This window comes from Cavia porcellus, unplaced genomic scaffold (genome assembly GCF_034190915.1).
Source record: "Cavia porcellus strain 051 isolate PalLab524CR breed Dunkin Hartley unplaced genomic scaffold, mCavPor4.1 scaffold_25, whole genome shotgun sequence".
NCBI lineage: Eukaryota > Metazoa > Chordata > Mammalia > Rodentia > Caviidae > Cavia > Cavia porcellus.
Window position 1 is genome coordinate 22,960,649 of NW_026947508.1, and position 26,954 is coordinate 22,987,602.

Genomic DNA, 26,954 nt, shown 5'->3' on the forward strand with positions numbered 1-26,954 from the left:
CTGTGGGGCAGGGCCGATTGCTGCAGACCTGCCTCCTTCTCCATGGTGACCCGAAGAGAGGAGCCCAGATCACAGGCCTCTACACCCAGGGTTCTCTGACAGTGGACGTGTTCCTTCACTGTGACCTTCAGGTGAAACAAACATGTGTATCACATCTCATTCTTCAGACAGAAGAAATTAAATGAAGGAAAAGTTGGCTCAAAGTCACTGGAGTTGCCTCATCTGTTACTTGGGTCACAGAAGTGCCCATCCAAGGGGCTGTCAGGATGCAAGAAGACAATGACAGAAAAGTGCTGAGCTTGGTACTTAATAAATGCTCACTGTTGCTGTAAAGGAGCCCATAGCTGTAGCCTTGCCTGGCACTTCTCTTCTGCAAAGTTCTTAACGACACTCGGAACAGATGGTCTTGCCCCAGTTGGCAGATAGAATCCACAGCTAGGGTAGAGCAGACACCTGCCCAAGGCCAGTACAAGTTCATGGCAGGAGACGGAGTCCAGCCCCAGGCTGACTCAGCCCCTCTCCTGCTGTCCCTGATCATGCTGAGAAATGCTAGCATATTCTTCTCAAGTAGCATCTGATGTAGGTCCCCCAAAGTTGCACAGAGCAGGGCAACACGGAGCAGGGGGGAGCCTGGGCCCCACCTCAGGAGACCAGGAGCTAGGCTCAGATGGACTGAAGCTCTCAGGTCTCGTAGTTGAGATCCCTGTCTGCACAATCCCAGAGGAGGGACTTCCAGGGCAGGTTGGGTCAGGGTCACCTTGAGCTCTAGCGAGGCTCTCAACGTGTGGTGAACCCAGGCCAGGGAGACACTCATGGGATTGCCTGGGCGTAGGTAACAGTGATAGCACAGGCCGCAGCTCTGGTGGAGCCTCATCCCATGCTGCAGGGCACACACTCAGTGCTTCCTATGACACACCATTGAGATTGATCCTGCCTTTTCATTCATATACCAGCTAAGGAAGCTGAGTCCTGCCCATGGTCTTAGACACAGGGCAGGGAAGCCGTGCAGCTGACACTGGAACAGGGGGTTCATTGCCTTGGAGGGGGGCACTCCAAGACTAACCTTTGAGGGGAGTGCTGCTTATATAGTAGCTGCTGGCCTGTGACTATTCCAAGCATAGGCCTGTGATTGGTTCAAATTCAGGCCTGTGATTGGTCCAGGGCTCCACGACAGCCACAGCTATCATGGCTACAATTCATTGAGGTGGCAGGAAGATGGAGCTGCTTGACAGCTGTCACGTCTCTGAGAAACACAAGTGAGCTGACACCAGGGGATCTTCCGGAGGGCTAGCCGTGTGCATTAGAGCTTGCCCAGGATTGGAGAGGTGGAGGAGGTTAACAGTCCTCGGTCCCTACTCTCTTGAGCTTAGCCATGTTAAGGTCCTCTCCTTCTTCAAAGAGGTGGCAGCAGTGGCTGAAGTGGCAGCAGCAGGGAAGGGACACTGAGGCTGACAGTCGAGCCACACTCCTGTCTGAGCACCCTGGAGAGAGGCTTCTAAACAACCAGGGGGGAAACTGAGGCAAGTGAGTTGTTCCAGTTCATTGAGGGCAGGAGTAAGAGGGGCTTGGAAGAGAGGGAAGAGGAAGGGTGTGACAGCCATTGGCCAAAACACTCGCCCTTCCGGTCCTCAGGGGAAAAGGAGTCCAGTCAGGTACTTCTCAGTCTCCTCAGTACCACGGGCACCGGGATCTCATGGAACAGAGCTTGCGCACCACTTCTGTGATTCACAAGCTGCGGATCCTTAAACAAGTTATTTGCCCCCGAGTGCCCATATTTCCTCACCTGAGAGGTAGAATGGCGGACACCTATTTTAGAATTGCCTTAATCATTAAATGAAATAAAAGCAAAGGTATTATAAAATGTACACTTTATGACAGGCACTACCAGAACACTTTAAACTGAATTAAGGAGTTCTGACACTTAGATCTCAGGTTGACGCTGGCCAGCCCTGTGCTCTGAAAAACCACCCAAGTCAGTGTGGAGCGTAGTCAGCCCAGGACTCCACAGCCACGGATTCAAACAATTGTGGATTGAAAAGATTTGAAAGGAGGAAGAAAAGTGGTTATCTGCACTGAACATGTACAGTTTTCCCCTAAAGAATGCAGTATAAGAACTGTTTACGTAGATTCACACTGAACTAGGTATAGTAAAAGAAAGGTGAGTTAAAGGTCATGGGAAGATGTGCGTAGGTTATATTTAAATTGTGCCATTTTAAACAAGGCACTTGGGAATCTGTGGATTTTGTGTTGCAGTGCATTCTGGAACCAATGCCCACAGATCCTGAGGGACGACCATATTTAGAGCAAAGTCTGAACTATCCTAACACTAGCTTTTCTGCAGTGGTGTCTGCATTCTGGCTTTTGTCAGAATCCCCAGGAGGGGAGTGTGTGTTTGACTTACAGATTTCCCAGCATTATCCAGTGCCCACTGGATGAAAATCACTGAGCTTGGGGACAAACATTTTGTATACATACAGTCACACTCAACTAGATACTTCTTAAGCAGAGGCTAAGTGTATAATAAAATGTCACAAATTTCAAGGTGAAGTGGATAGAGTCTGGAATCCTAGAACAGGTTCTGCCATGAACAAGCCACAGCACCATGAACAAATCACCAAATTGGCTCGCTCAATTCTCCTGGATCCTGCTGCTGGCCCCAGAGGACACACAAGAGCATGAAGCAGATGCAAGTCAGGGGTACTGCCTGGTGACAGTGCAGGCATCCTGACCCACACTGACCCAAGATTAGATTCTGACTCTGCTGTTGATTCATATTAATTTTCTTACTGTTTTTTGCACTGTATTTTAGAGTTATATTTCATGGCTGCCTTGGTGATTGCAAAGAATACATTTGCAAAAACAATCTAGTTTATATTAATACTAATTTAGTTTCAGTAACATAAAAAACTTTGCTCCAGTAAAGTTCTGTTACACCCCCATTCGTTTGTGTTATTATTGCCACACAAATTACCTTCACACAATAAAAGTCTGTCAATGCATATCTATAATTACTGCTTTGAACAGTGATCTTTCAAATCAGAAGTAAAAGAAAGGAATTACAAAACATGCATTTAAACTGTCTTTCTGTTTACCTGTGTAGATAACTTGCCCAGTGCTAAGCAGCTGTGGATTTCTTCATGTAGATGCAAATTACTAACCACAGTCTGTTGGTGTCAGTCTGAAGCACTGTCTGGTATTTCTTGTGGGTTGTGGAGTAGCTCTGATAGCTGCCAATCACCCGAGGGTTCCTTTTTCTTTTATTAAGATAGAAATCATGACTTGACAAGTGCAGCACTACTAATGGCTGAGGGTTTGCATGCCAATGATCCTTGGCTCTCAGTGTTATTGTTCTGGGCCCTAACATCACCAACGGGCACCAAGTTAATGCTAAGAGCTGTCAGTCAGTATTTCTGATTGCTTGTCGTTGCTTGCTGCTGATGACTGCCACCAGTTGGCGCCAGTGAGTGCTGGATACAATCAGTCTGCACTGCTCTGTTATTGATCTTTTTTGGCAGCTGGTCTCTCAAGCTCCTCAAGGATGACAGACAGCCCCTTGCTCTTATAGCTGTTTTTAAAGTAACAGCTGTATCCATACTACTTGGGAGAAGAGTCACAAATAGATTTATAGTACCTCTCAAGCTCATATTACCTAAGAAATAAACTGTGAGTAGATTCATAGAAATACTATAGCAAGGCCTTCTATAAACAAGACCTGTGCAGCAGAAGTAGAACAGAGGGGTCAGCGCACTACAGAGAGCCAAAGAGCAAGCCAAAGAGTGTAAGAAGAGTGTAATCACAGCAGGCCTGTGATTCATCCAGATTCCTCCTAACTGGTCCTAAGTGGGATGAACTGAAGCCTTCAGAGCTTAACATACTGATTGGTCCAAATTCAATTCTACTCCTTGGTTCAAATTCAAGTCTGCTGTGGTCAGGATAGGCACCTCCGGAAGTGAGTGCTGTGTGTCTAGGAAAGCGCCTGATGTCCTGGGGCCGGTTCAGAGAAGCATGAGATGTTGCTATTGGATTGTCAGCTTTCAAGTCGCTGTGAAGATGATGATGCCAAAGTTGTTAATATCTGGGAGGGTTGGCTGTATCAATCACAGCTTACTGGAATTTGGGGATGATGAGCCTAGGTCCCTTCTTGAGCTTTGCCACTGTAGGGGCAGTTTACAGAGAAGTGGAAGCATCCATAGAGCCAGGAATCAGGGAGGGAGCAGCACAGCTGACAGCTGAGCCGCCCTAACCTTAGGATATCTGGCATTAACTGGCAGGAAGATGCTGAGGCCCGTTGTCCAGTCCATTCTCAGGGGACTTAGGAGGAGTGAAAGGCAGTGGGAAAGGACATGACAGTGTCAGCCAAGCCACCCTCTGAAGCCACCACAGAAGACAAACAGGGAGAGTCAGGTACTTCCAGTCCATCTCACTCTTAGTTTCTTCCTATGTGTGGATATAGTCATTTCTCCTTCAGGTCTGGAGGATGATTTTCCTGGATGTAACATTCTTCACTGATTTGGTTTTCAATGGCCACGAAACGTCATCCCACTGTTTTTTGGTCTCCATCGTTTCTGGTGAGAAGTTAGCTGTTAATCAGAGCAAGCATTCCTTATATGTCCACAGTCCCTGGTGCTTTTGACACAAGTTTTGTGGAAGACACAGACCAGAGGAGGGAGATGGCTTCAGGGTTAGATGCTCATAAGAAGCACGTAATCTAGACCCCTCACATGCACAGTTCGCAGTAGGATTCACACTTGTATAAGAATCAAATGCTGCCACTGACCTGACAGGAGGCGGAGCTCGATCAGCAATACTGGTGATGAGGAGTGGCTGTAAATACACTTGGGACTGCCGCTCACCTTTTGCTGTGTGACCCCCATCATATGTGATTGGCCATTTTTTTTATTGCTGCTTTCAAAGTATCCTGTCTGGGCTGGGGATTTAGCTCAGTGGTACAGCACCTGCCTGGCAAGCATACGGTCCTGAGTTTGATTCCTGGTATAAAAAAGTACTCTGTCAGTCATGGAATTTTCACAGTGTAACTATTATGTGTCTAGTGTGCATCTCTTTGAGTTTATCCTACTTTTAAGTTTATGGTGCAATTTGGATATATATATATATATATATATATATATATATATATTATTTTTCTTTAAGTTTGGGGATATTTTTCAAAGCATATTTCTTCACATATTCTTTCTGCTCTAGTCACTGCTTTCAGATCTTTGAGTACATATCTAGAAGTGGAAATGCTAGATTATATTCAATGTTTAATTTCTTAAGGAATCACAGTACTGCTTTTTACAACACCTTCATAATTTTTTGTTCTACCTGCAGCGCTCAAGATTTCCTACTTTTCCAGTTCCTCATCAATGCTTGTTTTCTCTCTCTGTGTGTGTGTGTGTGTGTGTGTGTGTGTATGTGTGTGTGTGTGTTTATGACCGCTTCCTAATAGGTATAAAGTGATTTTGACTTGCATTCTCCTGGTTGTGATATTAATATCTTATGCTTATGCTTATTAGCTATATTTATATATCTCCTTGAGAGAGATACCTATTGAAACCTCTTTGTTTTTATTTTGTTATAATTGTGGAGCCTAAGAGTTCTTTATATAATTTGGATATTAACTCCTCATCAGATATTGATTTGAAAATATTTTCTTTCAATTTTGGGTGCCTCTTAACTCTATTGATGGTGCTTTTGATACGCATGGTTTTTTTTTTAAATGAAAGAGTGAGGCTCAATTTATTGTTTTCATGTACTTTTACTATCTTCTTCTAAGAAATCATGAAAAATACAGTGTTATGAAACTTTTCCCCTATTTTTTTCAAGAGATTTTTGGCTTTAGCCTTTGCATTCAGATCTTTGACTCATTTTTGTATTAATTTTGTATATGGTAGGAGTTCAGCTTCATGGTTTTGCATGTGCTACCTAGCTTTACCAGAAGCAGTTGTTGAAAACGTTGTTCTCTTGTTGAATGATCTTCACACTACTGTTCAAGTCATGTAAGGAATATTTGAAGTTGACTTCTGAGCTCTCCAGGCTGTTTCATTGGTGGATACGTCTGTCTTTTGACAGCACCACATTGCCTTTATTACTAGAGCTATGTAATACATTTTGAAATCAGGGAGTTTAAGATCTACAAATTTGTTCTTTGTTTTCAAAATTGTTTTGACTATTTGGAGACCTCTGAGATTTCATCTAAAGTTTAGGATGGGTTTTTCCATTTTTGCAAAAATATCAAGTTGAATAGCACTGACTTCTTAACAATGTTAGTTTTTCAATCTGTAAACATGAAGCATCTTTCTCATAATTTGAATCATCTTTAATTTCTTTCAGCAACGTTTTAAAGTTTCCACTGTATGTGTCTTTGGCATTCTTAGTTATGTTAGTTCCTGAGTATTTTATTCTTTTTGGTACTATTGTAAATGAATTGTTTTCTTAATTTCCTTCTTAGGTTGTTCATTGCTAGTGTGTAGAAATGCAAGTGATTTTGTGCTTCGATGAGTTTTTAAATTAGTTCTACCAGATGTCTGTGTGTATTTGCACATGTGTGCATGCATTTGCACATGCATGTGATTGTTAAGGATTTTCAACACATAATATTATGTGCTTTCTGAACAGTGAAACTTTTAAAAACTGATTTGGATACTTTGCATTTTTTTCCCTTGGTTACTTGATCCAACTAGGGCTTTCAGTACTGTATTGAACAGGAAAAGCAGATATCTTTTCCTTTTTCCTGAGCTTAGAGGAAAAAATTTTAAAATTTTACCACTGAGCATGATGCTAGTCATGAATTTGATATTTTTTAAAAGAAATACCTCAAGTCTCTCTACTTTTGAGTTTCCTAGGAAACCCTATGGTTAGTCTTTCTAGAGTTAAATGTCTTTACTGGTGTCCCAGCCTTTCGTAGTGAGCCAGTTCATTTGATCTCTCCTGGTGATGTAATCTATTCTAATCCTTGCAATTTCCATGGTGCTAACAATTATGGAATAAGGTCTGAAGCACAGAAATTTTACAACCTGTGTGTGAGATTACACACCATAACAGAGTTTATTATTTAGATCTTTGATCCAATTTGACTTTAGTTTAGTGCATGGTGATAGACATGGATCTAGCTTCAGTCTTTGGCGTGTGGAAAGCCAATTTTTCCAGCACCATTTATTAAAGAGGCTATCTCTCTTCCAGTAAACATGTTTAGCTCCTTTGTCAAATATAAAGTAACTGAGTATTTTTGTAGTTGTGTTTGTATCTCCTAATCTGTTCCATTTATCCTCAGGTTTATTTCTTTGCCAGTACCATGTTGATTTTATTACTGTAGCTTTGCAGTATAATTTCAAGTCAGGGACTGAGATGCCACTTGCCTTGCGTTTGCTGCCCAGAATGTCCTTTGATATTCTAGGTTTCTTCTGTTTCCAAATGAATTTTTAAGTGTGTTTTCCCTAGATCTGTGAGGTATGTTAATGGTATTTTGACTGGGATTGCAATAAATCTGTATAATAGTTTTGAGAGTATGACCATTGTCATAATGTTGGTTCTTGCTAACCAAGAGCAAGGGATATTTTTCCATTTTCTAATATCCTCTTCAATCTCCTTTTCTAGAGTAGTATAACATTCAGCATATAGGTCTTTTATATTCTTTGTTAATATCAATAATACTAATAATAAACTGGAAGAGTAATAAGATCCAGAATGTACAATAGATATTGTAATAATGAAAGGGAAAGAAAGTGCTCAAAAGGACAGAACTTGTAGGTGCACACATATAACTGTATATAGGTTTAAGTGTGCAAGGTAGATAACCATACCACTAATGTTAGTTCATCAAAAAGAATAGTTTGTGCTGTTATTGTTTGTCTGTTCATTTCTTATGCTTTGATTTTATAACTTGAGCAACGACTTCTGAGATAACAACGTGTAATATATTAACTAGTGTTGATTTCTCACTGTTATTTTTTGAAATTCTGTATTATTTTCACCCTTTTTTTCTGTTTTGCTTTTTTAAAAATGTGAAACCCCCCCAGAGTTCATTAAATTTATTTTGCAGTCACTAAAGTTTCTTTGTTCTTCCACCCTGCAGCTCCAGAGGGCAAAACAAAGGCCAGCTAGTAGAATCCAGCAGGAGGCAACTAAAGAGTCAGAGGGACGCTGCATGTCTGAGTGTCGAGCCAGCTGGTACCAAGTGAACCATCCCAGGAGGCCAGGTGAGGTCCCTGCCGGGAGTGTTAAGGGCAAGGATTTGGGGTCAGCCCCGGGTTACTTTCATTTCCTGACTCCCCAGGGACTCTAGCTAATAAGTTAACTTTTGGAGACCTCAATTTCTTCCTCACTGAGCACAGGATGATGCATGGTACATGGACACATTATCATTTCATTATTTAGGGTTGGGTGAGGTTCCCTTGCTTCTTGTTTCCACAGAGGGATTGCCCAGGTACCTGCCCTTCACCCCTCTTCCCCCCCACAGAGGTGCAGTGTGCTCCTGCCCCTTCCCCTGGCCTCAGACCCTCCCACCGGGGACTCTGGAAATGAGATGACTCAGTATTCCTTCAAGAGTGAGCATCCCCTGTCTAATCTTAGGGTTTGCAGGGGTCCATGGCTGCAAGGATGAGCCCATCTTCCAGAAACAGCCTCACCAGCGATGAAGGGAGGTACACTTCCTGCTTTGGTTCGCACCCAACCACGCCTCCATCTGATCTGCATCTTAATTCTGTGAGAGGGGCCACGCAGGATGAGGATGCCCTGTTGCCAGAGGAGGAAACAGAGGCTTGAGGAGGGGAAACGACTTGCCTGGCAGCACCAGGAGTTGGGGGTTGCTGGAGGGGGCAGGACAAGAGGCCTGACCGTTGGAAAGAAGCAGGTGTACAGGCTCAGGAGTGAGTCAGCCAGGGCTTCCTGAAAGAGCCAGGCAAGAGGCTGGGAAAGTGAGCTGCCCTGATGAAGGCTGTTTAGAAAAGAGCTCAGACTCGAGACACACATGAGCTCCCCAGAGGGACTGAGAACATGTTCAAGTTGCTTTCTGTTCGGGAAATGCAGAAGGCCCAAGACCAGGGTGGGGCCTCAGGGTTAAGACCAGGGCTTGAGCTAGGACCCTTGAGACCCCTGAGGGGCTCAACCAGCTTGCATCATTTTCTCTCAACAAAGGAAGTCAGGATGACACCCACATGGGCCCTCCTGTGCGAGGCGCCTTTGGAGCAGCTCTGCCTATGTTAACTACCTTAGTACTCAGCAGCTCTGGGAAGGGGCTCTTACACCCCATCTTATAGGTGACACTGACTGGCAGAGGGGTTGAGTCTTATACCCCTGAATGGTGAAGCCAGGATGGGTGTGGCCCCAGTATCACAGTGCATATAGTGACCACTCTCCTTGCTAGCCTTGTGTCCCAGGGCCCTGGAAAACTCATGCAGTGACAGCAAGAAATGGTCCCCTATAGTCAGACAGGGTCTCCAAGACTGGACTGCAGGCTGGGCTACACCTCACCTCACAAGTCAGGGCAGCACAGCTGTTTGGGGATTGAGAATATAGAGATAGGCTCAAGCCCTGGTTTAACCCTACATGGCTGTGTGACCTTGGGTGAGTCACTGAACCTCTCTAGGTAGGCATCCTTACCTCTTGGCACCTGCTTTCTGCCCAGAGCCATGGGCCATGGACACGTTCACACAGGGAATATATTTTACAAAACTTAGCTCAGTGATTGTTGTGAACCTAGGAGTGTCATTGTCACTGTGTGAGCCTATTCCTTCTCTCCATGGGCTCAGCAAGGAGCTCCTTTTCTCTCCCCTGCAACCATTTTCCAGGAATCAAATTCCCCAACAGGTGAATAAGCAAAAGCTGAGAGTGACTTGTCTTTATCAATATCCCACCCACTGTTTGCAGCTCTATCTCCACAGCCCTGGGGAATCAGAGAGGAACTCCCTGCCTGTCTCCAAAGCTCCACGGCTCATTAGGCTCCAGGATTACCAGGAATCTGGAATACCTGACCAGGGTCTACTGTAAGGCTTCATGCAGCCCAGTTTTACTGGGCAGGTGGGGAAACTGAGTCCCGAGGAAGGGAGCAGCAGAGTGGGCATATCAATAATTGTGCCAGAATTTGCATGTACAGGTGGTGATGAGAAGGGAAACAGCACGACTGATTGCAGCATGAAGGGAGGCAGACTCCAGGAGCAGCTCTGGCTTCAGGAATGGCTGCAGCCGCACCAGCCTTCACATCCTCCCCACATCCTCCCCACAGTTCTAGGGGAAAGATCAAGTCAGTTTCTTTGTTCTTCCATTTCCAGCAAGTTTTAGTGTAAATCATTGACTCTTACAGGTCACAGGGCCTCCCCTGAACCAAGAGAAGGTAGGGGAGCCACCCCTGAGTCTACACATCTACCACTTGCCAGAGGCACTGGGGGACACTGTCTAACCCAGGCTTCTTGGCTCTATCTCTGAGATTCTAATTAGATCTTTGCTGGAGATTGGGAACCCCAGGGATTCTGCTGGCTTCCTGTCCTTGCTGACTGTCGGATGGGCTCTACACCACAATGGTGTGTGAGGACAGGTAGGTGTCATTTCAGTGTCTTGCTCTATGACCTGAACCAATGCCTGTCCCTCTCTGGGCTCCAGGCCCCTCCCACGTATAATCATCATGGTTGGAAACTCTTTCCAGTGCTGCCATTTTGGTTCCCGAATCTGCATTTATGAAGTATTTGGTGGATGGAGAAATGAGGCTCAAAGCAAGCAGCAGAGGTGGGACTCCAGCCAGGCACACACAAGAATGTTGGAGCCAAGCCTGGACCAATGGTCACACGAGCTTCCTGGAGGCTAGGTGACCAAAAACCTTGAGAAGAGGGAAGGAGCTGGAACCTGGAAAGAGATGTGGGGTGTGGTAATGAGCTCATAGCAGCAGGTGGGACAGGTTCCTCAGTCCTTGGGGCTGAGAGGTAGGGATGCAATCTGAGTGCAGAAGGGGCCCTGAAGGGTCTACTCATGATTAGATATCTCAGTAGCCATCACTCTGTCAGTGGACTGAGAATGAATGGAGTTGGGAGACCAGCTAGGAGTTTCCCAGGTAAGGGGTTTGGGGCTCTAGTTAGTGAAGGGATGGAGAGAGTGGGGAGACTCAGGTTAAATTCTGAGGTTGGTTAAAACCAATGAATGAATGGCCCCCTAGGTGAGGGGCTGGTGGGGATACTGTGGAGACAGAGCAGAGATCTGCTTCTCAGACCCTTTCACACCCCTGACTTGGCAGCTGGGCTCTGGGATGAGCAGCTGTTCCAGCATCATGGCTGAGGAACTCTGGTCCCAAACTGGGTAATCCTCACATTGTTTCTCCTCTTGTCCTGGTAGGGCCAAGAGCAGAGGGTCACAGGAAAATTCAGACTGGAGAAACAAGGGGTCTTCTTTTGCATCATTCTGGGTAGGATCAGTGATCTTGAGCAAGATGCTGCCTACCCTGAGCCTCAATTTCCAACATGCAGAATGGGGAGGCCCTCTCCATTTACTGTTACCCATAAAACAAGTTTTCTCACCAAGAATCCACCACAAGAGCAAGGCTAGGGGAGGGCAAAGGGGTTTGGGGAAGGGGTTACCACTCAAGAAGTATCAAATGGGGTCTTCCAAGAGGGCCCTCAAGATCAAATGTTCCCTCCCGCATGGCAGCCTCTGTGAAGACTGGAGGGGTAACTGCTCAGAAAAATCTCCTGAGAACTCTCCCCTCTTACCCTCCTTGGAATGAATCCAATTTGATAAAGGGACATTTAAATTAGAAATATAACCATCATTTCTGATGATAAAGGGGTCGAATACTAACATGAAAGTGTTAAACACTGCATTAGGGAGGCTGATAGGATGAGATGGGCACCATAGCCTGGCCTCTGAACTGAGCTGTTTCATAGGCTCAAGAAATTAAGCAAATTTTTGTTTCCGTAATTTCAGGAGCACAAACCAGAGTGACAAGCATAACTCGAGGGGACAGCAGTGCACTGAAGCCTGCTTATTCCAGCATGCACTGAAGCTAAAGGTTCAGAAATTTTGTTAACCAGTTGTTTATGGCAGATGTTATTAAATATTATCATGTTAACTTGTGACGAAATGAACCACATTAAAAACAAAGGGAATAAATACTCAGAACTCAATCAGCTCCTAATTACCTCCTCGAATCATGCTGCTGTGCTTTCTTTTGAGGCTGTTTGCATCGTTAGCACCTGCATGATGGGAGTACTCTACAGTGGCATGTGACTCAGGTCTCTTCCGAACATTCTGTCCAGTGATATCTCATGGGTAGCTTGAAACTGACCACAGCAAAAGTGTTTGCACCATGGACATTGGCAAGCACCACTAATTAGGGCTTTTCCTTCTGGAGAGCCAGTTGTTGGATGTTTGTCAGGAGAAGCACAAAGGCAAGAAAAGAGGAAAAGGGATTGATTCCAGCGAGGAGGCAGAGGCTGCAGTAGGAGTTACCCAGACCAGCCCCGAGCCACACAGTGCAACAGGCTTTGTGGGCAGAGTGGCCCACGATGATGCTCCCAGGGCCCTGGCCAGCAAGCCTCCTGAGAAGACCCCAGGCAAGCCGAGCCTGCTTCCTGTTCCCCATGACCTGTCCTCTCACCACCCATGGGTCATGCCATGCCCTGTTACCTGAGAGGTCACTACACTGTCCTCATGAGCTGTCTGAGTTTTAGGATAGCCAGGATGACTGCTCACTTGCCCCCTTACCTGAGGTGGAAAATACTAGTAACTAGTCCTCTCTGGGCACTCACCTGGGGATCTGCCTGCTGCACCCAACCTTCACTAGTCAAGGTCAAAAGCAGGAAGTGCAGTCACTGCACTCAGTCTGCAGATGAGACAAAAGGAGCTCAGAGAGAGGAATGAACAGCTAGGAAGAGGGGACCGCAGCTGCAAGCCCCAGCTGCCACCTCAGGTACAACCCTGCTCCTCTTGGGGCATGGATCTGCCATCCATGCTCCTGTCCTTACACAGAAGCACACACTTGAATGTCACTCGCCCCCATGCACACACTCAGCCCACCTCAGGACCCCTCCCAACAGATATCCATCTCCCCTCACCCCGTCCTTCCTGCACAGCCTCCTCAGAACTCTCATCTCCAGGTGCCAGGACACCCACTGTCACACTTAAAGGTGAGGGAAGAAATGGGGAGACTAGAGCGGAATCTTATTTAATTATCTGTGGCAGGAACCAATTTTTCAGTGATAATTATAATAATTAAAAATCCTCTTATCAGTGGTGGGGAGGTTGGCGCTGAAAGGAGAGGGGAAGAGGGGGCGCAATGAATGGTGGGAGAACAAGACGTGCTGCAGTGGGGGGGAGACCCCACAGGAAGTCCTGCAGCTGGAAGTGGTGGGATGAAGAGGAAGCTTGGAGGAGGAGAGCTGAAGGGTTCCCTTTGGGGTAGCTGCACAAACAGGCCATCTTCATCTCCCCAGCCCTTGGGCCTTTGACTGGCCTGAGGGAAAGGAGCCAGCCAGTTTCCACCTGTGAATGGGGCATCTTACAGGCACAGTCTTCTTAGGGAAGAAAGAGACTTCAGGAGAACAACAAAACTGAAAATCAGTAGGGTCCTGTAGTGATGGTCCTCACTCTGGACTATCATATGCACCTTGGCAGGGCTCTGCCAATGGCCTGCAGTGTGGTCTTGGATGGGTTACCCACCCACTCTGCAAGGGTCACTCACCCAGTCCGTACTGTCTCCATTCTTGACAACCACAGCGTCCCCAAAAGCTCTTGAATTGAAAGTTTGGTCCCCCAGACAATGATGCTTTGGGAGCTGGTGGAACCTTTGGGAGGCAGAGCCTGGTGAAAGGAAGCAAAGTCATTAGGGGCATGATCTTGAAGAAATGCTGGGATCCTGGCCCTCCTGCTTCCATGCCTCCAAGCTATGAGCTGCTTCTTTCCCAACCACCCTCATGATTATTCTCTGACTCTGGACAGGTTCAAAGTCATTATGAGCAACATCTGGAACTGTGAGCCCAAACAAACCTTCCTCTTCTGGCGTGATCTGAGCTACGTGTTACAGTGGTGGAAGATGACTAACACAGATGCCTGCACACCAACTCCTTTCTGCAGGACCTGCAAACCCTCTCCCAAAGTGCCACAAGACAGCAGGGCCTCTTTTCTCCTGTGGACCTCTGTATCCTCTGTCCAGACCCAGGAGGCTTCCCAGTAATGCTGACGGCCTCAAAAATCCTATTCATGAACAGAATCTGAGGTAGATTTTCTTATCCCCACTTAACAAAGGTGTAGAGAGGTGCAGTCACTCACCCAGTGGCACACAGCAGAGGGGGAGGCAGGGACAAGGAAGGGACAGCCGGTGCTAGAGCTGGGGAGCAGCATAGATCTTGGGGCATAGCTAGAGCTGTTTGCACTTAGATGATAAGTTAGTGCTTCACAAGGCTCCAGCCACCTCCCAGGAGGCTCCAGACTGCATGTGTGAGGCCCCCATGATGGTGACCTTGGGGAGGAAGAGAGGGAGAAGCCTCATTTACATAAAAACTTGGTCTTCTCCAATCAGCTGGGCTCTTTGGGATGAGAAAACTAGGGGCTGATCAATCACTATGAGGCTGGAGCAGAGCTGGGCAGAGCACCAGCCCACACTTCTCTCTCCAGGCTACTTTTTCCCCCACCTTGAGCTCTGTCACCTCTCCCAACAGCCCTACACCCAGTAGGATCATCCAGTGGACATGATCATGCCCTTCTGGCAGATGGATTAGTTGAATAAGTGAGACCATAGGACCTGCCCAAGGACCTGCTAACAAGTCTGTAGCAGACCAGGCTGACTCAGGCTCTAACTCCTGTGCTTACTCCTATCCTTGCCTGCCCCTGGCTGTCCTGGCCTGGGGTCCTCACTGAGTGCCCCCACTCTGTGCCTCTTACCACCAATCCCTATATCCCCCAAATGTTTCCACCCAGGGTCTGGCTTAGAGCTGCTGCTGCCCCTCTGCCCTCTCCCCAGACTCCATTGCTAACCTAGAGTTCCGTGGTTTCTAGATAAGGATACACAGGATATCAAGACTAGCAAGGACCCCAAAATACGTTCAGTCTAATACTCTGAAGAGGAGAGGTGAGAACAGCGGTCACTCAGTAGCCACACTGTGCCCCCTACCTCCATCAGAGATACCCCAATGCCCCCACAGTGCTGATTTTCCTCCACCCAAGTCTGTAAATTGAAATTTAGACCTGAATTCACAGAATCCTTTGGAGAATAGTAAATATAGGAAGGAGAGAGCACCCCAAGCTGTCCATCAGCAGATGAATGGATGTATAAACGGAACGGTGGTATATCCACACAGTGGAACGTTGCCCAGTTGTCCCGAGGAACATGGTACATACACAAACATGTATGCACATTATAGTAGGCAATAATGTAATGCAGCATGATGTCCAAGCATGTGTGGAAGTCAAACACCTGACAACATCAACACCAAAGTGGGAGAGGAGAGGTGGACAGGCCCGCCTGAGGTTTCCCAGAGCTATGGGAAATGGAGTAGACTCCGTTAATTATGTGTTCCATAAAGCCCAAGGCTACACAAAATACAAAGAATATCAGCTAACAAGCCAACACAGAAGACAAAGTGGAATCATAAATAATACCCAGTTCTACAGAAGGCAGAGAAAGGGGGAAGGGACAAAGGAACAGATGAGACGGTAGAGAAATAGCACAGGGCAGAATTAAAGCTCGCAAGTTGGCTCCTCTTTTTCCTCTTTCCACAGAGGTGAACCAAGGCATAGAGACAGAAGGAGAGAGTCCAGAGTCACAGAGCAGGTAAGATATGGGGCCAGGCTCCATCCATGGCGCTTGGACTCCTAACCTCACAGGAAGTCTGGCCCTGGTTCGAGGGCCTGGAAATTGTGTTTCCCATTCCGTGTGGTTCAGGGCTAGTCAGGACTGCAGGTGTGACCTGTTCAACATCTTCATCGTACATCTGAGGAAACTGTGGCCCTGAGACACAGGGTGCTGTCCCCTGGCACCCCCTGAAGCAGAAACACCCCTGGGCTCCTCTTGTCTCTGCTCCAGCTGCCCCAGGTTGGCTCCTGCCTCCCAGGCTGCCACGGCAGCACCTGGCCTGGGTTTCCCTCATGTCCTGGCAGCTGTGGATCACATGTGCTCATCATTGCATTTTAATCATCCTGTAACTGCTCCCAGGTGTCTTCCCAGAGACATTTGTTTGGATTTTTTCCCTCTCTATAATTAAACTTAGTCATCCATCTCTCATAATCAGAACCCACCAGCCTCAAATTCCTGGTGCCTTTAGGCTTCTCAAGAGGCTCCTGGCCCATTGCTGGGAGATGGAAAGTCCATGAGGAGCGGCTAGTGCAGCTTGGGGAAACTGAGGCTCAAGGGCAGGGGACTTTCTCAAGGCCACACCACAGGCAAGGAGCTCTGGCAGAACCTGCCCTGGTCTCTGGGCTCCCTGCCTTTCCACACAGCCTGTCTGTACCCACAGAATTCTAAATATGACTTGTGGACCCACTTTTTAGGTGTGGTTGTGATGTGAAGGTCATTTTGTTTCTACCTGAGCATGAAACCATCTGATTTCCTTGTGAAATAGCTTCACAAAATAAATTAATCACCTTTTGTGAAGCATTCGATTAATACCAAAATGTAAAGAAGCAAAAATATCCTTAAAAGCCTTTTGAAGCAAACGATAGATTTTTGGGGAATATTCTCCTAACCATCTGTGTTAGTCAGCTCTCCATAGCTGTGACAAAATACCTGAGATAAACAACTTATGAACAGGAAAGGCTTAACTTGAATTTGTTTCAGAGGTTTCAGTGCCTAGTCAATTTGGGCCTTGTGCCTTTGAGTGCATGGTGGTGCATTACCGCATGGTGGGAGTGTTCACCTCATGACAGCCAGAAAGCAAAGAGAGAGGCAGGAAGTGCACTCCCAGGCCATGCTCCCAGTTACCTCATATTCTTCTACCAGGCCCCACCACCTAATGGTTCCACTAAGTCAGTGTCACAGGACGCGAACTCAGCCTTTAACACGTGCGCCCTTGGACACCATCCAGGATCCCAGTGTAGCACTGTCTTGAGCAGGCTCTTTTCACTCCCCAGCCCCGCCTGTCAGCTCTCCCTGTAGACTGGCCTGCAGGGGCAGCATCTGGGCTTCTTCTCTTGGCAGCTGGCTTCAACTAGGTTCCTCCAGTGGGAGGTGCTGACTTGGGACTGGGGGACTTCTTCCTGCTCCCTCCTAGATTCAAATGTGGATTTTGCAGCTCTTACGCCCACAGATCCAAAGATAGAAATCAGTCTACTCGGGCTGGGGATTTAGCTCAGCGGCATAAGCACCTGCCTTGCAAGCTTGTGGTTGTGAGTTCGATCCCCGGTACCGATTAAAAAAAAAAAAAAGAAAGAAAGAAATCAGTTCACTCCTGAGAAAGGCACCCACAAGAAGCCTGGCAAACCTGCCTTCCTGATAGTCCCCCTTCCAGCCTGCAGCCCTGCTGGCCTGCCGCTTTCTCTCTCGTGCCCCACTCCCTAGACCTCGTAGCCAGCTCTAGGAGGAGATGCTGCTGTCATCTCCCTGATTCCCTGTCATCCTCACCTACACCCCCCTTGGGGTTTGATACCTGTGCTAGATCTCCCAGAACATCTCATGCAAAGGGCAGGGGTTCATGGTCTCTTTCATCCTAGCCCCTTCTCCTCCTGCCGATACCCCCTTCCCTTATGTGATGTTTGCAGAGCACGCTCCACAGCACCCTTAATGTAAATACATATGAGTAGGGATCCTGTCTCTCCTGGTCATATTTGTCCCCCTGGTTCCTAGAACTGTGTCTCTAGATGTTTTACAGGAGGAGCTTCATAAATAACTGCGCTACAAATGACGCAATATTAAAGAGTCCCCAGTCTGGAGCAGGAAGTTAAAGGAGGATGACATCGGCTGGAGCAAGGTTGGTTACAGGGGTGATCTGAGGATACAGGGATCCTAGGCAGGACAAGGGTGGGGAGGAGGAGGAGGAGAACCTGGTCACTCACCCACCTGTCCTCTCATCACATGTCTCCTGAGCACCTCTGGGCCCCAGGATCTGACATGGGAACAAATGCTGAGTGCACCACATCCTGTACCTGCCTTGGACATCTCTTGGCTGGATGACAGACACCCCCAGGCACCTGCAATCAGAGTGACAAACCCCAGGGGGCCAGTGCTGCTGGGGAAAATGCCAGCATTTATGGAACTACTAGCCTCCCTCTTTGGATACAGTAACTTGAGTTGGATCTTCCACACTTTGAACCTAAATAGTCATGCTGTTAACCAGCAAGGGAGTTTAGTAGCTTCTAGGACTGTAAATGATTCTAGAGACCTGCTTCAGGCCCAGCAGGATTCAGGGCCTCCAATTATATCACTGGGTATCTCATTCTCTTTATCTCAGCAACTCTTTACTTTTGTTTCTGGCAGTGTAGGAGTATCTTTCTTCTGGCACTGGATTTATTCAGAAGGCAGGAAAGGGAAAGGTCAAGGGGAAACATAACAATCAGCAGGTCCAAGCTCACATCATCCCTTCTAGTGACTGCAGAGGGAAATGAGAACTGTTCTCTATAATAGCTATATATAAAGTCCCAAGCAAGGATTCTGATAGGTCTAATTTTAATCATGTGCTTCACTTGGGCCAATCACATTTCCTGGGGAAATGCAGTGCTGTGATTGGTTCAGTCTAAGCAGGCACCTGTCTCCAAAGAGAGGAGAGGACAGAATCACTAATAAGCTGCGTGGAATGTCAGGGCTCATTCAGTAGTGCAAGGAGGGTGATGGGAGTGCCAGGTACTGAGAACAGGGCAGGGTTGCTGGATGATCCAAAATCGCACAAGTGCCCATGCTCTAGATCATTGGTGGTGAACCTATGGCATGCAGTAGGAAGTTTGTATCATTGAAAGCTCTAAAATATTCACTGTCACTGCTCTAGATATTATTGGTCTTTATTATAAACAAAGTAACAGAGTCTCAGGAAAATTAGGTGAACGATATTAATTAGCAGGTGGCCTGGGAATCCTCTGCTGGACATGCTCTCAGCCACTAACTGAACCCAAGGGCTTCTTCAGGATTTTCAATCCCTATCAGACCTAAATTGCAACAGGTCTAAGTTCATAATTCCAGTACAAATAAGAAGAGTCTGCAAGCTCAGGCCCTCAGGCCCTCGCAGAGCCTGAGCTTACAAACCTAATCTTCATGATGGATTGCATTTAAGGCTCCCTTTCTTTGTAGACTGCAATGTGCAGGAAATGCTGCTCTTGGCAATTTCTTGTCCATTATGCAGTGCTGAGAGTGAACGCTTCAAAGGGAATAGAGGCCAAGATGCTACTGCTGATGGCGCCATCAGCCTGGAGACACAGAGAACATTAAGGGGGCCAAGGTGTACACTATTTGACATGTGAGCGTGTCCTCTAGTTAAGTGTGCAGTCCTGAACTCTGAGAGGTGGCCGGAGTCTCCTACAAGCCTTCGCTCCTGCTGGCTCTTTTTTCAGCAATCTGAGAGCCTCCCTCCATCCCTCCTGTCAGTCCCAGCCTGTCTGTTTCATTTAAGGATGGCTCAACCACACTGTTCATCAGGGCTAGTGGGACTCTGGCAGCCTCTAGTCCACCTCCATTCATTTTGCAGATAAGAAAGCACAGTCCATAGAGGCCTAAACACTTGTTCAAGGTCAGAAGTGGAATGGAGTGAGGCAGAAACTGACTACACCAGCTACTAAAGGGTGAGTGCACCTTGATGCCAGGCTCTTGCATGTGTCCTTTCCCACACTACTGAACCTTTACCGTAGTCCTGTGGGTGATGCAATGATTGCCACATTGTCCTTGTGTAAAACAAGGCTCTGAGAGAGTAGAAGACATGCTCAAGGGCACAGAGCAGTCTCAGGCTGTTCTGCTTTAGCTCCAAGGTCCACGCGCCTGTGCAGGTCACTTGCCCACCACTGTCTGCCCTCTGCTCAGCATCTGTGCTGTGCACTGCTGAGTCCTGGCCAGCTGGATTTCCTACCCTCCCTCACCTGCAGCTTCTACTCCACAAGGGGACATGACGGGTCCCGGTGGGAAACAGCAGAGCAGGCCTGGGGAGAACCGAGTTGATTCCCAGCTCTGCTTATGGAGATTCAGGCTGCACCGCATAGCCACCTGCTCCATAGCCCTTGGGTGGCTTTGGCAGGGCAGTAGTGCACTTGATGACTGTACCTGCAGCAGAGGCAGCAGTTTGGCTTGGAGGCAGCAAGAAGGCAGTGCTGACCTGTCACAGAGAGCAAGTCCTCCAGCCTCAGGGCCTTTTCTCTTTCCTTTTCTGCTCTTCCAACCCTATCAAGAATTGCTTTCTGGACTTGCCTGCTCTGTTTGCAATTCTCAGCGCAGTTATAGCTGCTTCTCACTGAGGGATGAGTAACATAGCTCTTAGAGCCAACACTTGGTGATGCAACTTGGAGGTGGACCACCTGACATGATTAGGCTGGAACCTGGCAAGGACTTGGCTTGTGTGGCCAGGGAGAATGGCATTGGGATACTCTGCGTCAGGCAGGAGCATTAAATCACGGGAGTCATCACTTGTGCTCACCTGGAACAAAGAGCCTGTTGAGCAGGGGCTTTGCTGGCCAAGTGGCTGCTGTACTTGGCATCTGTGCCAGTAATGAGGGCCATTATAAGGGACAAGGAGTGCAACAGTGACTTAGAACAGCTTAGGAGGGTTTGTAGAAAGACAACAAGGAGTGCATTTAAATGTTGTGCTCCAAACCCAGACACATCACCAGAGATCTGATTGCCCTGCAGGAAGCATTAGTGTTCTGTAGCCATAGGCAGCCACAAGTGAATACCAGAGCTAAATTGTCTTCCTGGGAGTTGCGGGATTGTAATGTAAATCGTACCTTCCTGCTTTTCCTTGAACGTGAAGGCCTTGATTGGAAGCAAGGAGCACAGAATGTGGTGTATTCCCATGAGTGCATTCCAGTCCTCCTTCCAAAGAAACTGAGAGCTCAGTGGATCCTGAGCCAGTAAAGTCCTGGCAGCAGTTGCAATCTTGTGGTCAGGCTGAACACTGGGCCTGTGACCAGTCTGTCCAGTTAAACCTGACTCTTTGTGCAGGAACAGAAACCTGGGTGCTGGTGGCAGCCGCAGCAGGAGATGCATGGGCCAAGTGCAGAGCCATATCTTCTTCCCTAGATAACTAGTCTCCATTTTATAACTAGCTCTGGGCTCTGTCTGGGCCCTGGTGCAGATGGCATGCGTGATGTTGTACACCAAGTGACCATGTAGCTCAGATGGCCCATCCTGGCCTGGGAGTGAGCCAATCTGGGCCAATAAGTTATTGAGTCATTAGGAGCCAGTGTTACGGCTTGAGTGAAGGTCAGTACATTGCATGATCTGGTGACAAGAATTTTACAGCATCATCTAGCTGCTCTACGTTTTCTCTCAGCCCACACCACTGGTCTTGTACGGCATTGTCTGTCGCCAGCTATGTTAATTTCCTGTGGCTGCTGGACCAAATGATTGTGAACTTGGCTTAAAACCAGAGAAGTCTGTTCTCCCATAGTTTAGAAAGCCAGAAGTCTGGAATCAAGGTGTCAAACATAGCCAGGCTCTCATGGAAGACTCTAGGAAACAGACTTCCTTTCCCTTCCAGCTGCTGGTGGTGCCTATCATTTCTTGGCTTATGGCTACATCACTGCAGTCTCTGCTACTGTCTTTGTATGACCTCCTCTGCCCTGTCTCCTTGTGTCTTCTCCCTTTTTGGCACTTATGAAGACAATAGATTGGATTTAAGGCCCACTTTGACTCCAGATGATCTCATCTTGAGATCTTTACCTTAATCACATCTTATTCCAAATAAGCGCGTGCTCTAGTGTCTGGGTAGACACATCTTTGGAAGGAAGGAGAGGAACACTTAGCTCCTGAACCAGATGACCTGCTAGTCCAGCCACCAAGAACTCCTGCAAGTAGAGAGGCTGGCCCTGAAGATTGGAAGTGGGCAGCCTTCAAGCAGCACATCTCAGTCCCCTGGGCTGGGATGGGAAATAGCCAGAGGCAGAGATTCATGGGCAGTGGTGAAACGATCAGAGACTTGGAAGGAAACAGATAGGAATTCTGATAAGAATGCTTGGAGAAGACTGTGGATCTCTGAAAAAGCAGATAGTGAGGAGCTGTGAGGGACCCATATAGATGCCACCAGAGGACACTCAGTGAAAAGCAGGGGTCCCTTTGGGTCCCTGCTATAGGCAGAGCCTGTTGCTGTGACTTGCTGGGTCTGCCAGGAGAGGCAGGGTTGATCCCAGCAGCAGAGTCTCGGTCATTATCAGCAGTGAGTATTCCTGGGACCTGTTCATACCCTTCCAGGCCTCCAGCCCAGGTAACCTTCTGCAGTCACTAACCTCTGGGTCTTCTCTACTTCCTTTGCAACTTGTAGCCTCCCCAAACACTTTTGTGATGGTTTCATTGAACTAGATCCCTTGTGTTGAAAGGATCCAGTGTGATTTCTGCAGGACTGATCTTGGCCACACCTTCAGGGGCAGAAGCCACTATTTTGCCATGGACAGCTGTCCTTGTCTTTGTCCTTGTCCTCAGCTCTCCTATAGGTACTGTGGCTCGGCCAACCCCACCTGAGGGAAGACTAGGCACCCCAGAGCTTGGCAGACACGGCATACTCAGAGTTAAAATGTTGGTGTCCTGGGATAGGATGGGAGGACCAACGGGGTCACCACACACCATCCAATGCCCGTCCAGACGTGGGACCAAATCCCCAGGTTCATCTCACCTCAGTACTGTTTGACAGGTGCCTCCAGACTCTCCCGATTCTCAGCCTAAAGGAGAAAGAGCAGCACAGAGAGATGAGGAAACGAGCGAGCCTTTCAAGGTCATGGCCAGGCCGCGCCAGGGCTCAGAGAACCCCTGTACACTCTGCCTCCCCGCCCCTGCCAGCCCTCACACTGGCACAGAAGTGGCTCGGCAGCATCTCGCACTGTGATTGCGTGTGGATCTCATTCATGGTATGATGTCTGGCTTTTATTTAGATGACTAATGAGGGGAAGTGAAACTGCCGTCCACACAGGAAGCCAGCAGCTCCTGGGTGAGGGCCCCTCCCCCTCCAGTGCCTGCCCAAGTCCCTGGCAGCTCTCAGCTCAATGCAGGGCAATTACATTTTATGCAGCTTTCTTTCTTCATCCTTCAATAAATATTGCCTATGAAAATCAATTGACATTTTCTGTACTCAGTGCATAATAACCGATCTTATAAATTTAAATTATCCCTATAAATCTAAATTAAATGCCCAGGTTTCGGTATATTTAGGACACTTAATTAATAAAATGCTAGTACATAAACACTATACTAATCTGCTTACTTCTCACCAACTTTCACTTTGAAAGGATGTGTTTTCCTTCAGTGTCTGGAGGAGGGAAGAGGGAATGAAGGATCCTGTGCAGTTTTCTGGCTTCCACGGGCACTGCCTGCCTCCACAGCATCCTCCAGGACTACCTGTGTCTCCATGTCTAGCTCCTGTGTTCTGCTCCCTGCTGGACCTGGCTGTGGGTGCTTAAGAAGAAAGTGGCCAGAACGGCCAGGTTGGTGGGAATCAAAAAGTCTGGCTCCTCTATGTGACTTTGCACAAGTTGCTCGTGCTCTCTGGGCCTCTCCTTTCCCTTCTGTTTAGTGAGGTAGAGACAAGGTCATCACAGAGTGTCATTGTATCCACTGTGGGGAAGAGGTGGCAGAGAGCAGGGAGAATAGCCCACAACTTATCTGCAGTGCAACCTTGGAGAAGTGACTTAGATTCTTCTGCCTCAGTTTCCTCCCCTATAGGACAGAACCTGCTCACAAGGATGTGATGAGCCTGAGAGGAAGTCATGCATGTAACATGGTCCAGGCATGATGGGGTAAGTGCCCTGAAAATGTCAGCATAGTCACTCTCCCCAGCTTGTAACTTTCAGACAGTTTTACAAATAGCCATCAAAACCATGCTAGACAGATTTGGAGAAAATAATGTGGTCACTGCAGTGCATAAGACTGAATGTGTGGCTCTCACCCCTCCCTTTAAGTTCAGGAACATTTGCCCAGATTGTACTGCTCAACGTCCAGAGCGCTGGCTTCCAATTCCTCTGAGCATCTTGGAGGAGGAGAAGCATGGTTTGGAGTTAACTGTGCACAGAAAGTTGGGAGGTCACACCTTGAGCCTGACCCCACAGTTCACTGAAGAATCAGGAGACTCAGAGTGCCAAGGGGACACAGGGCTGGGCATTAGCACTTACCACGTCAGGGAGGTGACCAGGCTTGGACCCTCTTCCCAAGTGGTCTGTGTCCAGGAGACCTGCGCAGGATCTTCTCCACCAGAGCAGGGTAGGAGCTGAGGGTGTGACCCTCTTGCAGACACTGTCAGTCATGGATCCACAGGTGGATCCTGTATCAGGAGCGCCCTGAGCAGCCCCACCTCCAGGGTGTCATGTAGGCGTCCTGTACCCTCATTCACATGATATACTGGACAACCCACCAGATACAAGCGAGACACTCTAAGCTCTTTCGAGCAGCCAACTAGGTGTCTCAGCAATTTTTCTGTTTCTTCTTCAGGGCCCAGGCCACCTGGGGTGCTCATTAATCTTGGTTGTCAATTTGACTAGAGAGGTGACCAGATGGTGGGAGTACTGCCATCATCAACGGGTTAACTCACTCTGTACCAATGGTTTCAGCCATTGGCTGTGGCTTCCGATGATTTTTCACTTCTTTTATATTTGTTACTTTTTTTTAATGAGCCAAGACAAAGGTTGCTTTGGTGGATGCAACTTGTGCACATAAAAATAATGCATTTTCTGCTGTCATCAGGTAAAGCGTTTTTCTAATGACAATTAGGTCAAGAGAGTTGTATTGTTGAAGTCTGTCTTCACTGATTGTGCTCACTTATTTTATCAGTTACAGAAGAAGGAGGTTTATCCCTTGATGAGCTCATAGCTGATTGGGCTGTTAGAGGAGGTGGGATGTAGTTGGAGGAGGTAGTCATGGGGTCACGACCTAGGGACTGTATCTGGTCCCTACCCCCTTTTTCTTGGGATTTTCTCCTGCTGTCTGCTTCCTGGATACCCTGAGGTGGGCCTCCTACCTGAGGTCATGCCTTTCCCCCATGATGCTCCTGCCTCGGAGACAGTTGACCATGGGCCAAATCCCTGGAAGCCACAAGCCAAACTAAACATCTTCTCTTTTAAATTGCAAGTGTCAGATATTTTTTCCCAGAAACAGGAACCTGACCAATACACCTAGGGATGGACTACACTGATCATCAGTCTCCAGCTCCCTCCTGCCCCTCCTCACTCCAGATTGCCAGTCACCTGTCATCTCTCTCTGGTGCCCTCCCAATGAGGGCACCTTCCCCCTTAATCCAGGGAACCACGGTGCCAGCTCAGATGGACACAGATGCCCCCCCCCACCTCGCTGTCCCTTCCCAGCCACCATATCCACCCTCACCTCTGTGATCTTTGTAAGTGCACCTCCTACGGAGACTTCCAAGGCCTGCTGCCCTCGGGGGTTTCCCACTGTGCTCATGGTCAAGGTCACCTCTAGGTGGTTCCTGAACTCCCTTAGGGTCACCTCTACGTGGCTCGTGTGGTCCCCTAGGAGCCAACCCCCACTGTCTCCTCCATCATCTCTATCCTTGACCATCCTGTCCTCCAGAACCTGCTGGGCCATGGGAATCCCCCTGCTGACATGTCTCCCTGGCTCACTCACTGGCTCCTGGGCCTTTGCCGAAGCTCCTCCCTGAGCCCTGAGCGTCTTTCCTCTCTCTGCTCCTACAGCTCTCTCCACCTCATCCTAGATCTGACTGCCCCAAATGCCCAGTGCATCTCTCCATTGTGTCCTCCATCTGACTGGGGCAGAGGAGCCGCACTTCTTCAGTGGCCCCATGGCCTGTTTCAGGACCTATCAGGGTCTTCAGGGTACACTGATGGAAGGAGAAGAGCATCAGGGCATAGAGCATGAATGGAAGCCTACACCGTTTGTCCCTCCTCACCCACCATCCATGTGCTCTCTTCCCCGCTCCCTCGCTCTTCAGGAGAACAGGCACATATTACCTGGAGCAGTTCCCACGGTCTGAATGATCTCATCTCTCTTGGCCACTGATTGGTCCAGAACCAGGAACGGCTGTGGCTGAAATAATACCCTGCTTCTTTGCCTTCCGAAATACCCAGATGAAATACCAAGAGCTATGGCAGCCTTCTCATCACCATGAAGTAATAAGCACAAAAGCAGAGCCGTCTCTACCACCAGTGCAAAAGCAGAAAGGAAACGCCTGTACCTGATGGCATCATGGGCATCCATCGCAGCAGCTGAGCTTTGGTCTTCGATGGAGAAAAAATAAACTGATGTTTGTTGAATCTGCGTTTAGCCATTCTCTGTCACTTGTAGTCAGATGCAGTTTAATACATTCAAACAGGTTCCTGTTTTGTCACTGGCAAGCTAGGTGACCTTGGGCAAATCACATAACTTATGAACCACAGTTTCTTTTTCTATTAAGTGGAGTTGATGGATCCAGTCTCACGGGGATATCCGGGATGATGTTTGTCTCGTTTGGTGCAGAACCAATGCAACCCTGACAATTCCTAACATTTACCAAGAGCTTACCATGTGTCAGGAATTGATTAGAGTACTCGCCATGCAGCGTCTACCTTAATTCCCACCACAACACTGTGAGATAAATGTTGGTTTCCAGTTCAGCAGATGAGATAGCTGAGCATAGAGAGAGAGGTTAAGTCACTCGCCCTAGGACACACAGCCAGCAGGTGGAAGGCATGTTAGAGAGCCAGGCAGTCAGATTCTAGCAGGCACCTGCCTCACCCTGTGCTATGGGCACAGCACTACCCTGGTGCATAGTAGGTGCTCGGTGAGCAGAGCCAAGTGATAAATGGGGAGGCTATAGGTCCATATCTCTGCACATCTCCAGGTTTCTAGAAAAGACTGAATCAGGGTTCCATGCTTGGCTCCAGCCCATCAAGGTCACGCTTCTGTCAGGGCTCCT

The 26,954-nt window shown here is 47.9% G+C and overlaps 1 long non-coding RNA gene across 2 annotated transcripts; it reads right to left on the bottom strand.

Annotated features, from left to right (window-relative positions):
- Positions 1 to 25,325, bottom strand: LOC106028007 (uncharacterized). 2 transcript variants are annotated; one of them, XR_010043046.1, is made up of 3 exons: positions 22,713 to 25,325; positions 13,664 to 13,782; positions 1 to 125 (listed from the first exon to the last, which is right to left on the bottom strand). It is a non-coding gene; the product is annotated as an uncharacterized LOC106028007 (long non-coding RNA). The 2 variants fall into 2 exon arrangements; XR_001201623.3 differs by lacking the exon at positions 1 to 125 and adding an exon at positions 2,990 to 4,565.
- Positions 25,326 to 26,954: the final 1,629 nt, after the last annotated feature.